The 18827-nt window shown below is 43.0% G+C and overlaps 1 protein-coding gene across 1 annotated transcript in view; it reads right to left on the minus strand.

Moving 5' to 3' along the window:
* The window catches only part of FBXL17 (F-box and leucine rich repeat protein 17), a 2179700-nt gene that overhangs the window by 1449734 nt on the left and 711139 nt on the right, over window positions 1-18827 (minus strand). The window lies entirely within an intron of this gene.

Below are 18827 nucleotides of genomic sequence, written 5' to 3' on the forward strand. Positions count from 1 at the left end.
TTTTCATCGCGCTCTCATCCACTTGCAGCATCACAGCGGCCTGTGAGGAGAAGAAGAAGAAAACACAGTTTAGCTTTAAAAGACAATAAAGGCGCTGTGCTCCGCGCTTTCTCTTACCTAAAAACGTGCCTCTCCATCCGGCACGCCAGCATCAAGACCTTCACACCTGAAACGAAGGAGATAAGGACTTTAATGAATTCCCACCATAAACAGAACAAAGACTTACAATTAACAAACCTACCTACCTATGAGCAGATTCGGGGTCACAGATGGCCTGGGCCCAAAGAAGGCGCACTGCACCAGTGAAGTAACTCGGGCAGCTCGCCAACAAACGTCAAGCACCCCTGCACAAGAAACGCAGGACGGATAGCTCACCCTACAAATAACTAAGGTGAGAAAGACTCAGTGGTAAGGGGGATCGGTCAGAGGGAGGTGGAAGATTCACCCATTAGAGACAGTTTTTACAAATCCTCCCTTCTGTAATTGCAGATTCATTATTCAGCACTGGGCAACCACACATCCAGGGTTCCAGATCTCAGAGCCTTCCAGACGCCCCCGGGTACATATCAGGTGAGCGTAACATGATATGGGCTGGGGTTTCATTTATTTTTATTTCCCATTATAGTATTGCGCACGCCCCCCCCCTCTCAGGATGATTTCCCCTTTATTTTACACTTACATCTGAGCCTCATAGATAGGTGGGCACCCTCTTAATGAGTGCTTCATTGCACAACCTGTGCAACAGGTGGTAATCAGTCAGCAAGATCGGGTCAGCTTCCCTTAACAGCCTAGTCTCCTCCTCTTTCTGTATTGGGACCCTTCTGCGGTCTCTTCCACTGGAGAAGACCTGGGTATTTACCTGCATGTAGGCCTCTCTTGTAGTGCTCTGCTCGTATTGCATAAAATGAGTTAAAAAAAAAACTAAAAAAAAAAAAGGAAGTCTATTCTATTCTCCTTTCTGTTTTTAATTCTCCTTTACCTCTTTTCTCTCCATCAGTCAGTGAGGATGCAAGCAAGTGTGTGCCCAGAATCTATGGGTTTAAACATTTATTGAACAGAAACCACAGCAGCCCATACATTTGTTCATCATTCCTCTAATCTAAGTGGTTTATGTTTGTGATTGGACAGTGTTCCAAAAGTGACATTGCACTAAAACAACCCCTCTACAGTCCTTGGGCATATTAACGACGGACAGTCTGAATGGAGTAACTACTAAACAGTTGCCCTCCCATTGTCATGGCCAAAGGTCAAGGGCCATCCACTTTATATCCTGCAGGGTCCCAATGGACCCAGTCTTGGCGCCTCTGGCACCAAGCTCATTTCAAAGTGTACTCTGCACACAGTATGCTCAGGGCACGTGCATCTGGCCCGGGCCATACAAATGCATGGAAGGCACGTGCAGAAGACAGTGTGAGTGGCAAGGTGGGGCCACAAGGTGGGGCCTAAAGGGAGTTGCTGGGGCCAGGCTATATAAGCCAGTCCCACCCGCATGCAGGCGCTTCACGTTAATCTGCCTGTGCAGTGTAACGCTTACTGCCGTCTACAGATCCTTACCTGTTCAGCACAAGCATCTTCAGTCTACGGAACCCATCCAGCATCTTACCTGGAATCAGACACGTCATCGCTGGAAGCACCAATGTCCGCTTCCCACTCTTCAGCTGCCGCGCGCATCTTACCTTGAGGTCAGCCACGCCATTGCTCGCAGCTCTGCTACCCGCTTCAGACTCCAAAGCTACCGCGCGCATCTTAACTGAGATCATCCTCGCCATCGCTTGGAGCACTTCTACTCGCTTCCAACACAGCAGCGGCCGCACGCCCCTTACCTGTCTCCTTTGGGCGGCATCTTGCAATTACCTGTCGCGAACTCTCAATCAACACAGGGTCATCGTCCGGCGCAGCATCCTCGCGGATCTTCTCATCTGGCAGCCGGCAGGAGTCTGGAGAACCGCTTGCCATCACCTGCAAAGGAGGCAGAGAGCACAAGGTTAGCAATTGCATAAACTTTAAACGCTGGGCAGCGTAACTCGCAAACTTGGCGTATCATCCGGAAAGTCAACTTACCACGTGTAGGTTTTCCATATTGGACTATCATCCTTCTCCATGCACTCGTGGGCCATCTTCATACCTAGAGAGAGAGGAAAGGATAATATAACATTAAGGACAGTAATTATTGGGGAAAATCACCACAAAGGATACGGACAATAATCATTGTTATAAACACCTACAGCCGGTCTGGACCACCACGCTAAGGACCAATAACACAACTAGGTCCATCCACGGCGCCCCTGCTGAGAGAAAACAGGACGGAGAGCTCATCCTTACATTAAAACAGATGAGCTTGCATGGGCAAACTCTTGCTCACTTCATTCTGGCACGAAAAGGTTGAGAGGGATCACAACACCACCACACCACTCTCACTGCCTCTCATCTTCTCTCAGGGGCAGTACCAGCATCCCGAGTCTTCGATTTCGCAGCAGCTGGGGGAGAGAGTCGATTCAACAGAGCCAAGTCCTGGGAGGGCTCCAACCATGCCCCACGCCCCCGCAGAGACCAGGTGAGCTTAACACCCATTTGATGTGATGTCATCTTGGGGATTTCTGCATTAAACAGGTGTAACTTTCTATAACAGCATATTCCACACATGTAATCATGTTACTAATCTGTTCATCAGATTGCTCTCACTCAAACTAATTAAATTATGCTAGTCTGATCTCATCATGACATGGCATGGCATGGCATGGCATCTGCGTGTGTCACATATTTCGGTCTTTTTCGGTCCAATACCACACATTCCATTTCCAACTCAGAATAATGGGCTCTCCAGCATGGGCGCTGAGATATATAAACCACTAATATGCACCTGGTCTGCACGAAACTATCCACATTCACCTAATTTGCATAATGAAGCTAACTTCAAAAATAAGTTTGTTTTATAGCCAACTCATATGGCCTTAAAACATTAGCTCTCTGACATTTCGTATAAAGGTTTTCAACAGAAACATGAGTCCAATGTAATTTCAATGATGCATTGTATTTCTTATTTGACTATTATTATATGTCAAACCGGGGGATAGCTCAGGGGAAACATTTGTCTTGAAAGCAAGACAATGCAGAGCAACACAGGTTTGAATCTCAGTCCAGTGTTTAGAGACTGGTCTCCAATATTAAGCAAGTTATAAAATATTAATTCACTCCAGTTTATCTGATCAGCAACCAAACATCTGGGAAAGCAACACCATGAACTAGGGCTTATTGGGGGGAGGTCAGGAAGACGTGGCTTTGCTTTTGGTTCGAAAAAGCTGCTATTTCCAAAATGCAGCCTTTAAAAGCCCTTTTATTCTCCATGTTGCAATTGTCCTTTCAACAGAAAAACACTAACAGAAATTGGATTACAAACAAAAAGTTAAAAGGTCCACATTTTAACATCTGTGGGTTTCAAAATACGGATCCATAATCTTGTAAAGGAAATAAAAGCTATACACCAGCTGAAAATGCAGCCCAAATTCAGTTTTACTCTATTTGCTTGGTATTTTACTCCAGGCATATATTCCGAATATAGATGGCCTTCAAACATTGCACACTTCCTCACACGTGTGTTTTTCAGTTGCTGTGAGCAGACGGCAGCTTGCAGATTCGTTCTTAAACTGGCGCTTTTCTTTCTGTGCACACTTTTCTTCGCATAGATTTAACTACGAGAGTGTGTGGGAATTTGGGCTGAGTGGCAGTGTTGTGCAGGTGGCTGGTGAGAGGCCAGAGTAAAGAAGGTGGAGCTGTAGAGGAGGAGAGAGGAGGTAAAGTTGGGGAGATCAGGAATTTGGAGACAGGATATCAGTGGTAGCAATTTGTGGAGGAGGTGGTGAAGAAGGAACACACGATAGATCAGGTGAGAATGGACCAAATGAGAGAACAGAAAGGCAAGGAAAGAGTCCTACTTAGGCATGCGATTGTTCTAAATTACAGAGGAGGAAGGGGAAGGAGTGTGTTGATAAACAGAGGAAGGACCCACAATCAAGCTGAAGAGATACCACAATACGCACAGCCTCCAGAACAGTGCAAGTGGGCACAAGCATCATTGAAGCTCTAGAGTTTTGGCTGGTGAAGCTCAGCCCTCCCACGTTTGCTGCAGCTTAGGCTCAATGAACGATGAAGGGTCCTCCATAAAGCAGAGAAGCCACAAGAAGATGCAAACCTCATCTAAATAAACCAAGAAAGAAGCACCTAGACACTTAAAACCCCAAACAGTGACAGACCTTTCTGGGGAGGGACCCGGTTTGGGCAGAATAAAATGTTCTCTTTAAGTAGCACAGCCGCTCACAGACTTCTGCTTTATTTGAAACTACAGGGAAGTCATTCTGTATTTATTTTTGCATGGTTTTAAACTAAACCCAACAGGAGGGGGGAAAAAAGCTTACAAACTGTGACACAAACTATAACCCCTGAGAGTTCTCCCACTGTGGTAGGAGGGAGCGCAGAGAATACACCAGTGTTTAGAAGGATTGTGGGTATTCTGTTGTAAGAAAGCCAACAACTACTTTGAATACATGCTTTTGTAAATACCCTAAACAGGTGTTTGTGTGTTGTTGATCTCACTCGGCTTCGTGACAGGTGGCAAGGTAGGGCGCAAGGTAGGAACACTAACCCCATTTGTCCCATCCCTAACCTCCTACAAACCTAATACATGTGAGGAAGAACTGTAAGGTGATTATACCATGCTTATCAGATGTTAATTGACATAAGGCTTCACAGCGGCATTTGAGGCTGAACTCGTCATACAATTGGGGCACCTGGATTTGGAGAATAACACCTACAAAGTAGTCACTACTACTGCTACCCGCCAACAGAAATCACCATGTGTCTGCTCCCTCCACAGCCCAACTCTACTCTCACTAGGGTTCGAATGGCCAAGCACCCTGGGCAGCACCAGCAAGCAACCCTAGCGAACCTCATCAATATCGTCCTATGCAACACTACAAACTACATGCAAAAGCCCTCTCATTTTGATCAATGCTCGCTCAGCAGATGCTCATGCTGCAGAGATCGCTGACCTCATCTCGCACAACAGCCTTGATGTCCTATTCATCACTGAAACATGGTTAACCCCATCACTGCCCCCATGTTTTCAACCCAAACAAGGATACTGCACTACACTTATAAACAAGGCAGGAGATGGAGTGGCAATCATCCGCAGGAGCAACTGGCTATGCTCCATCATACAGTCTCCCAGAACAAGCTTGTTTGAATAACTCAACTGCCGGTTCCCTTAATCGCACAAGAAATCCATCACCTTCCACTTGATCTACAGACCACCTCACAGGAATGACTCATTGTCGACATCTCCAACTTACTCGTCTCTGCAAAATTAGTGCACACTAATAATGTCTTTTTCAGAGACTTTAACATCCCTGAGTCACGGGTGGCAACCACACTCTAAGCAGGCTTTTCGCATTGACCGCTTCCATGGACCTTAAGCAAATTGTACTCTTCTTCCACGCACAACCAAGGCAATGCTCTAGACTTCGGTTCTGCGCAGGTGATAAGGGAGGGATGATGAGAAGACTATCCCACTCGTCTGGCTTGACCATGCTGCCATTCCACCATCAGTCACCCACTCGACTATGGTCCACAAAGGTCAGGTTAAATGCCCCCTCACACAATGCCAGTAATTTAAAGCCTTCCCAGTGAATGAGTTAGAAGCAATCTTTGCAGACTACCCACACAGAGAATGCCTCAGGCGTCTTAGAAGGATTCAACAATTCTGGTGTTAAACTGGTGGGCACTCATGCCCCCCTAAAAATCAGCCACAATAAGACCAAACCATCCTCTCCTTGCCTTGATACACACCTGAGCTTGCCTCCAACAAACCCCGAGAGCTCTAGAGAAAAGGTGGCACAAAAGCCATAACCATGCAGACCTCACCAACCTCAAATCTCTCTGCGCCAGCCGCAGGATTCCGATTACCAAGGTCAAAGCTGCTTACTATTCCACCACAATTGTGGCAGCCTCGAACAGGAGAAAAGCCCCCTTTGAAGTAGTAAAGCATTGTACCAAACCTTCACCCAACCCAGAGGTAGCAGCAACTCAGGAAAAATGTGACTGAATCAACATTTCCTTACTGAAAACTAGACTGGGAGAACATCGAATCAACCACCCACAGCATTAGCACCTCTTGCACGCCAGCACGAACACTACCCATCAGGACTAAATGTTCTCCTCTCTTCCCCGGATCTCCTAAAGACGAGTGCCTCCATCAAACCTACATACTCTGACGAGATCACCCCGGGATCCATCATTAAACAATTGACGGGCTTGGCACTCCATGTGCTTCACAGCATTATTCATTGCTACCTCACAGAAGGGTAATTTCCCAAAGATCCTCAAGACTGATGTGAAGATCAGAAATGTGAGGCGGACAACTTGTGAGGTTTTTCACAAGTAGACATTTTATTAAATTGTATGGGTTTGAAACACCTCGCTTTCCCTAACCTAATGATAATTTCCCTGCCTGTAAATCTAATACTAAAGGAAAACACGAACATCAAAAAATATCTGTCCCTCACACTTAGAACAAAATCATACAGGTCTTTACATGGCTGGTCAATCTCAACAAAATAACAGCTATATTCAAACACAAACTTTATAACCAAGTATATTTGTAACCAAATAAAAATTCCAATTAGTAAAGTTCCTTTCAGTAGCCAAGTTCTGCTGCAAGGGAAGCGCAAAGTTCCTTCCCTCCATGAGGGTTTCACTTGGCACTTGGATTGTTTTAGCATTAAACACGGTTCACCACTCTTCAGAATAAAGTCTCCACATGCCCTTGTTTATCAAACCAAAAAGTCTGTGTCTTCACACTTTCAATATAAATTCACTTCTTTGGAAAAGTCAACTACTTAACATTTCTTCTTTATAAACAACACTGTTTTCATCAGGATGGTTTTACCATGACTCAAACACATAGGTGGCCTTGCCACATTCTTTCCACCACAACCTTTCACCACAATGCAGTACTTCAATATCTTCTTCCCACGCCACTAACCTGCCAGGACTAACACTAATAATCCCTTTCCTCGTATACTCGCCTGCCAGGTTAAAACTCCTACGACTACTAAAAGTACTCTGTGGTGAGGCTTGCTTCAAACATTAGGAAAGTCTTTGACTTTCAACAACACTCAGATTCACAGCTTCTTCTAGAAGGATACAACACCCATTGATTCAGTTTGTTCCACTGATTTGTTTGCCACATGCAAAACAGGTCAGTCCCCCCCCCCTTGATAACTTCCCACAAGGAGGTGTTCTCTCCTGCCACCTTTGGATTCCTACTATCACACGCATTATGATTGCTTGCTGTTGGAAATCCCCGGAGGGGCCGGATTTATCTCTCTGGTGGATTAAAGTATGAGACATTTTGGTGGTGGAAAAAATCACGGCGGCAAAGTAGGGAAAACTTCACCAATTTATGAATGTGTGGGCCCTGTTGTTGGACTATGATCAGACTTTCCCAGCTTTAACTTTCAAACCCATTTTGGCAAGACTATCTATGGACTGCCGATACTGTATATGGTTTGGACTACTTGGGAGGGAGTTATATGTTGGGAACGGTTTGTTTTGTCCATCCGAAAGAGTGCAAAATGTATTACCAATACTGTGTAACCTTATTTGTATTTACTTTACATAATGCAATGTTTCTGTGTGTCCTACCGATTAATAAAAACAGTTGCTTAAAAAAAAAAAATTTGAATTAGTTTGTCCCTTGCAGTCATCAATATTCTCTCTCTTGATGTAGTGAGTAGCTCATGGAGGGTTCCCAAAGGATCTACGGTCAAGAATAGTCTTGTTTAAGACCCAAGGTCTTCTTGACAATTCATACTTTAGGGTCTAAAACAGAAATATCTAGTGGATGGATGGTTATACATTGTTCTAATCGGACACTTCGATCAGTCAGTATTCAGATTCCTCAACATCATCAAGATGGCCGTTATGCTCAGGTCAAGAATAGACTGAAAACAAGACCCATGGTATGAGCGAGTAGACAAATCCAGGAATATTTATTGAGGTATATGTGCAGATCAGTTAGGAAATCTCAAGGATATAAGTGCATTCAAAGTGTATACAAAGTTGATGTGGTCACAGGATGTGGTAGATAAGCTGTGATGTCAAGACTGTTGGATAGCCAAGTTATCAAGTAATATTTCTGAACTATATATTATCCAGCACAAAGTATAAAGGGAACCTTGATGACTGAGGAATCGGAATGCTGACTGATAAACATCAATGATCGAAGTGTCAGGTATGTTTTGCAAAGATTAGAACAATGCATAACCATCCATCCACTAGATATTTTAGACCCTAAAATATGAATTTGCAAGAGGGTTTTGACCTTCGATCATTTGGGAACCCTAAATGAGCTACCTACTAGATCAAGAGAGAATACTGTTGACTGCAAGGGACAAACTACTTCAACCCTGATGTCCAAACACTGCATACTATGTTGAGAGGTATGATCCCCACTAATCAGGTAATTGTAATATTGCATACATATTAGTTGTGCTTGACTTCTGATCATCTATCTTAACTCTACAGCTACCGACTGATCGGGGAACACTCAAGAGGATTCTTTCTTACTCCCAAATCCTCTAGGAACTAGCTTGGCTCGACCCTTTGGATCACTTTATGACCAAATCCAGGTGAATGACTAGACCAAGACATGTGAGGTCTAATATTTACTGTTAATTGTTATATGAATTTGATGAAAATTGACTATTATGTTTTTTGAATTGTAGATTTTTGAATTGAAGAAATTAGAACTCAATACTACTACAAATTTTTGCTCGCGATGAAGGCCTTTCAGCTGAAAAGCATAGAGTTTAATATACGCAATATATATATATATATATATATATATATATATATATATATATATATATATAAAATAGTTATGGTTAAGTTGCTAAACCCATAGGAAGAGCACTTTTTGGGCGGCTTATAACTTCGCTCCCCCTGGATGAATCCTCACCAAACCTTGCAGAAAGAGTATATGGGCCACTCTGAATTCTTGCAAAGTTTGGTGAGGTTTGGTCGGGGGGGGGGGGGGGAGAGTTATAGGGGGGTCCCAAAATGTCTTTTTCTCCCATAGACTGAATGGAGAAAAAACTGCTCACGCCTACAGCCCAAACCGCCGGGCAGATTTTCACCAAATTTGCGGCAGGAGCGGTGGCTTGGTCCCGAAAGCGTGCTTTTGTAGATTTGGTGCAAATCCATCCAGTAGTTTTATAAAAAACGAGCTAAAAGTAGGTCCCAAAAAATTAGTGATATCTATGTCGCTGCGTGGACACACTTCCCTGTTCGCTACGCAGACAGGACACAGATTGGCTTAGAGGGCAACGTGTTGTCTGCAGACATCGGACAAGCCCGCTGATTGGATGGTGAAAAACGTGAAGTGCGTCAGCTTTTTGGAAACAGCCGCCATCCTGGATTCGCGGACAGCGACCAGTGTCCGCGGACATCGTGGTAAAAACATTAAAAAACACAACATTGCACTTGTCAAACATATCAAATAATCTCTGGGGAGGTGAGGAGTGATGAGGATGGGATGGGATATCGCTGCAAGAAGCAATGTGAAAGTCCGAACAGTGTGGATGTTAGCGGACAGTCCTGAGAAGTTTGCAGACACCTCAGCATTATAGGGTTGGTGAAAAGCAGTTCTTGAATGGCTTATAATTTTGGCGCCACTTAATGAAACTGCATTTTGCAATTTTATTCCTGACCTGATTCTGAATGACTTTGCAAGGTCTGGTGGGATTCTGTCAAGAGGGGACACAATTAGAGGGGGGTCCCAAAATATTGTAATGGCTTATAAATGTGGTGCCATTTGACGGATCTACACTTAATTTGGAAAACTGATCATAGATCTAAATATTAATGTTTTTGCAAAGTTCGGTGGGATTTTGTCAAGAGGGGGCAAAATTAGAGGGGGGTCCCAAAATATTGTAAAGGCTTATAAATGTGGTGCCATTTGACAAATCTACACAAAGGTTTGCAGAAAGATTATAGATCTAGATATTAATGTTTTCGTAAAGTCTGAATGGATTTTGTTCTTTGACAAGTGTCATAATGTAGGTACAAAAAATTGTGATATACCTTTGGTGACTGAGGTGTAGCCTGTGGCCATGGTCAGTGGCCAGATGGTCCGGGTCATGGAATAAGGTCATGATCCGGACAATCAGGCTACTGGCCATGACCACGAGGTACAACACATGGGGTTAAAGTGGCCATGCCCACCTGGGACTGGCTTTGTTGTAAGGTTATTCGAAATTGAGATAGGTTTAAAAGAGAAGAAAAATGTGCTTGTGGTAATATGGTCACATGGTTCTCTTTTTGCCTTCTGTAGGCTGCCATGGAAAGCAAAGAGGGGCGCTGTACGGAACTACGCCGTCCCTTTCCATGGTGGCCATCTTGGAAAAGGATTTTCCTTCCTACACCGGGACGCCGTAGGGAGAAAAATCCTTTCTTTAGCACCCCAGGTTCCCACTTTGGGAACCTAGGGTGCCAATGGCCTTCATCCCCCATTACAGGGGCTGGAATGGGGGGTAATGATCCAGAGACCTTGTTATGCACCCTCGCTTCTCTTGGGCCGATAACTTGGGCTGCCAGGTCAGCATCCACTGTTCCATCCATGGAACGGGGGATAAATGCCACAATATTGCCATTAGCATAACACAAAATGCAAATGGAAATGTTGGAAAATCTTATTGAGTCTATGTACTTTACTGAGAAATATAAAGTAAATGGAGTCTATACGTTTTTTTTTAGTTCTATTTTTGAACTGTGAAAGGTGGTTCCTAAAGTAACATTTCTTTTATTGTTTTTGGATGCATTTTATTTTTTTGGCAGGATAGCTTAGAAAGAAGGGTGGGGAGGGAAATGAGGGAAGAGGCACCAAACACTAATATGGAGGGGCAGGAGGACAGGGGAAAATGTTGCACGTGTGCTATTTCTAAGGTAGGGGGCAGTGCTTCTCATGCTCCTTGATTACAGCAGTGGTGGTGTCTCTTGGGGAGGAGGGATGGCATTAGCGGATTCCATTTTTAGACAAATAGCAGTTTTGCTAAAAGTATGTACTGTGTACTAGATCGTTAATGGATGAGTAGGAATAGGTGTTGGAGCTGTGCAAGGGAAATTTTGAAGTTGAAAGTTCCTAGATCAGTAGAAAATGCAGTTCCGAACTGTCCGGGAAGCATGGATCTTATTGTGAAGTGCATACAGGTTCTCTGACACGTCGCCATGCAGTGTGCCAGCGTATGGTCATGTGGCACTGTCCGGAAGGTCCGCAATGAAGTCAGATGTTCGTAGACGTAGAATTCAATGAAAAACCGTTGTTAAGGGGACGTTATGGTTAAGTTGCGCTACTAAAAACCTATCAAATTCAGTGAAAAAACGTTGGCGAATTTCAGGGGGTTTTCGGTTTTACGTATAACCATAGCCTCCCTTTAACGGAAAAAAGGATTTAATCACAAAAAAGTGTGTGTGTGTGTGTGTGTATATATATATATCTTGTTGTAACTGACGTTTCCGCAAGTAGGTGGAGGAGCACTCCCAAATTCACAGTGCAATCGTTGATAAAAGCACACCAACCAGAGAGTCAGTTTCTTCAATCTTTATTTCCAACTGGTTAAAAGAATCCTGGCATACCCATGTGAAAAGAATGCAGAGTTCAACATCAGCCACGCACGTTGTGGCTCTCCCAAGAGTGAATGGCATAAAAAGTCTACGCGTTTCGCAGTCCGCTGACCGCTTGTTCAAATATATATATATAATTATTTTTTTTTCACTGAAACTTTGCTAAAGGGACGTTATGGTTAAGGTGGACTCATAAAAACCTATGAAATTCAATGAAATAACTTTGTTAAAGGGACGTTATGGTTACAAGTAAAACCGAAAACCCCCTGAAATTTAACAGTTATGGTAAGCTAAGCAACCATAACTCACGCCACCACAGTTGCACTGCTAAGAATAACAGCCATGACATCAAAGATGACATCACAAATATGATTGATGACCTCACTGATGACATCACATGTCTAGCCCCTTCTTTTTTTGTTCACTGACATATCTAGGCCAGGTGAGTTTATTCACCGACAGTCAGAAACTTAAAACATTTGTAGACGTTGCTATTCTCACATGTTCTTACAGTACTTTTCTTAGAATTCAATCGCATCTTATGATGCACATACATAGGGGAAAAAAGCAGGCCTGAAACACAGCAATCATTTCTATGTGTAAAGATAATCATGTTGGTTACACAGTGGCTCATGATACTGCCTCTTGTTTACTTACTTTACTCTCCCTGTATAAGCCCCATATTTGTATACATTGTGGTCTCTTAATGTTTTGTGTGTAGTAGTACAAGTATGTAGTAAGTGATGCATTATTACCTACTTAGTATAGGTTTCACAGTATGCAAAAGTGTGATACAGAAGCATTCACCGTTTTACTATCCAACATTGGAAAATTAGAAATATTACATCTCGATGGTGTATGCTGCAGCCAATACCTATGCTCCTGTATGAGTAGGTTGCTGTACTAGAAACCAAACTACAATGGAATGTTCTTTGGAGCAATACATTGCATAATCAAGTATTTAGTTCATCACACATCTCCAGATGACCCCTGACACTTTTTTGCCAACATTACATTCACAACCCCTTGTAGGGACTTCCTATGAAAATTGAATGCACATGTGATGTCATCAATCATAATTGTGAGGTCATCTTTGATGTCATGGGGGTTATTCTTAGCAGTGCAACGGCGGTGGCGCGAGTTATGGTTGCTTAGCTTACCATAACTGGCAAATTTCAGGGGGTTTTCGGTTTTACTTGTAACCATAACGTCCCTTTAACAAAGTTATTTCATTGAATTTCATAGGTTTTTATGAGTCCACCTTAACCATAACGTCCCTTTAGCAAAGTTTCAGTGAAAAAAAAAAAAATTATATATATATACATATACACACACACACACACACACACACACTTTTTTGTGATTAAATCCTTTTTTCCGATATACTTGACTTATTTTGTGAACCAATCCTACAAAGAGAGATACATATATATCCGCTATAAATAATTGACAGAGGTAAATTTGAAGGTGTGCAGGGGGCGCGAGGATCCTTAAGTTTAGTACAGTCTTTTATCTTTTCACATAATTGTCGGTCTCTTGCCAGAGCCGTGGTAACTCCCTCCACCTCCCCCAGAGTTAGCTGAACGTTTTGTACATGTACATGAATTCTTGATAGACATTGCTGACAACTGACAAATAAGGTGTGAACAACTAGAGGCAGTTTATATATTTTGTTCCCTAAAAAGATGTTCAGAGTCTTGAAGCTGCTGGTTAAATGTTGTGAAGCTATTATAATTTCTTGTCAGTTATCATGGAATGTAAACAACTGTTGTGGTGAAAAGCTTTTCAGTCATGAGAGTATACGCATATGGAAATCCTTTGGAAATTGTAGGCCTGGCAAGGAAGCAGGCCAAGTGAATTTGGAGAAGGGCTACAATGTGGTCCTGACAGACATTTGATATAGTAGTACTGGAGGAAAAGCCAAGCAAGGCTTTTGTGGACAAGATATATTTTTTGGAGTTGTTGAAATGGCAAAACAGGCAAAACATCCAGACCAATATAAACATTGTTGCTATTGAAGAACTGAAAACCTGTTCAGAGAAGAAGAATCTTATATATGTTGGAACTTTCGGTTGACAAGTTCAGCTTATCTCGGGAGGATAGCTCAGAGGCAACATGCTCACCTTGGAAGCAAGACGACACGGAGCAACACAGGATCGATCCCCGGGTCCGCGCTTAGAAACCTCTGGGTATTAAGTGCCTTATAAATAACCAATCATATCTCAAACTATATTGGAATTTGATTGCAAATTGAAGTGGCACATTATCCTGACCAATATAAACACTCTTGCTATTCAACTGAAAACCTGTTCAGAGAAGAAGAATAGTTTTTTATAATTTATGTTTTGGAACTTTGTTGACAAGCAGAATTTATATCAGACTATATCAGTACTTTGTCGCGAATCAGGATTTCCATGCGTTCTCTTTTTGAACTGTGAAGCACAATCACGTTTAAAATCTGAGGAAGGGATGTTCACCCAGGTTGTGACAAGAGACTTTGGTTTCTTTATGAACTCAAGCGTTATTGTTTTGAACTGCAATGTATGTCTTTGTTTATTTGTTGTATGCTTGTGTGAGGGACAGATAAAGTGTTCCCTTTAGTTTATTTTACGCAGGGAACTCATCGTCAGGGTAGGGATACTGAGGCGTTCATCCAACCTAATAGACTAATAAAATAACATATGCTGAGAAAACATTACAATGTGGTCCGCCTCACATTTCTGGCTCTGAATAATGTGAACTACAAAATGAAATAAGAACACCTTATCCCCTGGGTGTTAGAGCGACCATATATCTACCTGTTCTGGATCCATCAAGAACGTTCACTTACAATCACCGTCCCACAATAACATGCTTCCCAAAAATGTACACATTTGTTTGATAGGTTTAGGGGAAAATGTACAATCTGAGCTATTACATGCATATGCAATAACCAGACACACCAAACATACACAAAGGCAACCACATAAAAGAATATTTGTCCCCAGTGTCTTTTATTCCCTTGTTAATTTCAAAGGGGTCTCTGTGAGTCATACATAGGACCTATCTTGTCCAAGGAGGAATAACACAAACCGTAGAGTAGACCTCTCAATTTCATGCCTACCATTGTGTTTATCCTGGCCGTGAGAGGCATGCATGTGGATTGTCTTGTGCAAGTGTCCTGCTGGTCCTTCCTGCATGTTGTCAAAATGTTGGTGACTGAGTGAATTACAGCCGAGTGAAAGTTGGATGTGTGATGATGCTGCGTGTTCGGATTGTCACTTTGGACCTGTGCTGACATGCTTGAGGATGGCCAGTGGGTGTATTCCCTGTACCTTAAAGCTATGCGATTCATATAAACTGGTCCTGCATCTTCTGTGACTCCTGAGGTATACTCTTCAAATGCACAAAACAAAACCACATTTGTACAGGAGAAAGTGCATCTTCTGCATCATTGCATTTTCTCTATGACTGCTCAACAACATGCATGTGTAAGAACAAGCACACTTTGTACAGCTTCATGTAATTATTAATTCTGTGGACATTCAACAAAGCAATTATCACCCCTTCCGTTGGTTATAGGACCATCTTTTAATTGCACATAGTAAAAGTGTCCTTAAAGGTCGGACTGCTAAATAAGACCCAAAACACCCACATTCTACTATCATCTCCCTTGTAGATCCACTTGAACATAGTTCTTTAATCAAATGCGGCGTGAGAACAAAAGAAACCTCAGATCATCTGAGGGCTTAGCACAAAAAGAAGCCAAAAAAAAAAAAAAAAATAAAATAAAAAAAAAGACCCACCTATGAATATTGCATTCGATTTTTAAGTACACCAATTGGATATTCCACTAGAGACCCCGCTGTAGCATGTCAGTCTACAATCCCAAACTATCAGGACAGACTAGGTGGTTCTGTGGCCCACATGTGTTCGGACGTAATGGCCCATGTGCCGTGGCGTGCGTTACTTTCATCCGGGCCACATGTTATTCTAATTGATGTTAGTTAAAACAATATTGCAATCACAAGAATATGTATCTGTACATATGTGCAAAAGATTAATAAAATGAATTACATCAATAAGGTTCCTACTACTGGCCCACTGTTCTCAAGGAACTAAAAGCTAGCAGGTACACTACAAAAAACATATTGTAAACACGTTCCCGCTGAATGCTTGCTCCAGATCTGGGTCTGATGCGAAGGGAGACTTTTTGGGTTGATATGTTCTCATTGGAATCCCAACAGGGGGTTGTGGTGCACTTAAGGGATATTTTAGGAGTCTGTCTTTTCTACAAGCCAGTTCATAAACCACAGGAACCATTTTGGAAGCCTCCCCATCACTACATTGCACTAAACAGCTGGCACTCCCAAGCAATTCTGTGCCCCTGCCAGGGACTTGAAGTCGGTGCTACTGAATTACAACAATTGGAGGAGCATGCACTTCATACCCATAGAGTTTGGCTGGCTAATTGATATGAGTTCTTGGACTTCGGCACTGCCTGCGTGTAGTGAGAAAAATTGAAATCTGTGTCAAGCCCTCAGCAATTCCCTTTATCATGATAGTTCAGGATTTTTAATGCCGAAGGAAGAGCCCCCACAAAAAAGGTGGCCAAGCCATCATGTTCTACTATGAAGAATGGGGAGTGACGGGATGAACCTAAAGCCTTCAGAAGCAATTTCTTCAAGGAGTGCTGTTGGATCTCATCTCTCGCCACCTTGTGGGGGATTCGACCGTGTGTTACTGTGGCATCCTCTTCTCAAGAATTCAGGTTTGTTACAAACCATGGTTAGAAGCAAATGCAGTGATGAGGCCAGAGCCTAGTTCCGATACTCTGTTCTGGTGACCTGCTCCATCACCTTATGCAGATGATGCATGTCTAATGAGGGAAACCTTCTATTCCAACCGCAACGATCTCCTGCCCCAAATCTGCATGCAAATCCTGGATAGGAGCTAGGATTTCATGGATAGGTGACGCTTATGAAATGCTGCTGTAACTCGAAAGCAGAGCCTCAGGGTTGGCTGTGCATGGGTGGTAATAGGCCTCCATATTTATTTGATCATTCCATGCCCGCCTGCACCCCCAAAGAGGCCCCCATCAAGGAGAGAACACCCTCACATTGAAAGAATTTACATCGATTCCCCTCAGGAAACATTTGTGTCAAGGGTAAAAAATTAGGAGTCTCTGGCAGGTGCAGCTCACTCTCCAGGTTACATGTGTCCACTATTGCAAGATGATCCACTCTGTCTGCTTTTAAAGGATGATCACCAGGGTCAACGTGACACATCCTATGTGAGACTCAATACCACAAATAGTGGACAACTATAAAAGCTAAGAGTGAACAAGAGATCAGGATCTGTAGGTATGTAGGGGGAATATGCAAACACTTGCATGTAATCCATTACCCTTTTCAGGCCTTCTGTACAACTGATGGTTCATGTGAACCAGTTAGCTAGGTGGATCAAAATGTCCAGGGGTCTGCCTGCTGTATGTGGTATTTTGTGGCGTTATGTTGCAGGAGAGTGGAAGGTGATAACAGCCACACTCCTATCTATCAAGGCACCATCTCTTCATAGCACAGCCCCCACACCACTAACCAATGGTTCTCCCCAAGGAACTCAACACACACACACACACACACACACACACACACACACACACGTTCGCTAAGCCAATGGGTGCAAACAAAAGAAGAAGGTTTCAGTTTTATCAATTCTTTAGAGACAAAACCCTAGCATTCGAGAAGCTCAGGAGAACTCCTTCTGCCAGCTGCTGCTGCTCAGCATAACAAGCTCTTCAAACCGACACTGAGCACCATCTAGCCGCTGTCTAACAAGAGCATCTTTTGTAGCAGCACACCGCCTGAGCCATAGAGTTGTCTTCACACCATCAAGACGTCCGATCTAGCTGGTATCGTGCCAACTACTTCGGAGACAGTGTTGCTGTGACAAGCCCTATTACGCCACCTTGCATTCCATGAAACAACTCGACTGAAGACGATCGAGTGGGTGATTAAGATTATTGAGCATCTGCAGTGCCCAAAGGAAGTCAAGCTTTATGCCCAAAGACACTGTTGTGCTAACGGAATACTGTAGAGCCAGCTCACGACTGCTAAAGTACAGCTCAAACCAGTGCAAAGAACCAGGAAGACTGGCGGTCACAACCGAAACTTGTGGTCCAAGTCTCTTTCCTATGTATCTGGCCCCACCTTGGTTCCTAGAGACCCCTTCCACAGCCTTGACCTAAAGCATTTTACATAGGATTTATGCACGTTTCCCTTCTTATTCAACTGCCAGTTTTTTATTTGCCCCATACAGTAGAATTTGCAGTGAACAACCCTACCTATAAGTATACAGTCAGCCTGTAATGCTATCTTCTTCCTTGAAGGAGCAGGGGGTTAGTGTTAGTATATTTAAAAAAAAAAATAAAAGATTGCTACTTTAGTAGGGGCTTGCTTGGACCTTCGTTTTATCTTAGTTGTAACCGCAATGTGATTGTTAGGTTGGTTCCATAGCAGAGCTACCTGCGTGTAGAGTATAGTCTGCCCCCAGTTCAAACTATCAAGGTGAACAAGGTACAGCATCTAATTGTCTTTACCTTTATGATTGAAACACTGGGCCATGTTGTGGACCTAGTTTGGGCAAAGGACATAGAAGCCTTTGTCCTACCCCACCACAACTCAACTATACATCCTCTGACCAAAATTGGATTGTATCACCCAATATGTACATGTGAATCGACATGTTTGAAGCTACATGAAAACGAATAAATGAATAGGTATTACTAAACGCTTCACTTTTTTGTGCAACCTGTCTCTTGGCATTCTGTACTATAAGAAATACCAGAACAAAATATAAAAGAAATGTTCCAAACTCTTTACAGAGAACGTCACTGCAGCAGGAGCTCTTCAACATGAAAGTACTGTACACTCAACACTGTGGTACCACTCTCAAGCAGCGCTGAGTGGTGTGGCACACAACTAAAGATCTCGAGGTCCAGTTAGCACCAGCCCATATAAAACAGGACCAAGGAAGTGTGGTGGATACATGTAATTAGGAGGCACTAGACAGCACAGGCTACAACCGATTGTTACATACTTATATCGCACATATTTCAGGGTTAAAAGACGAGGGGAACATGTCCTTGAATCATAAGATTGATTTGGCCCCAT

This window comes from Ambystoma mexicanum, chromosome 6p, assembly GCF_040938575.1.
Source record: "Ambystoma mexicanum isolate Mex_15411 chromosome 6p, UKY_AmexF1_1, whole genome shotgun sequence".
NCBI lineage: Eukaryota > Metazoa > Chordata > Amphibia > Caudata > Ambystomatidae > Ambystoma > Ambystoma mexicanum.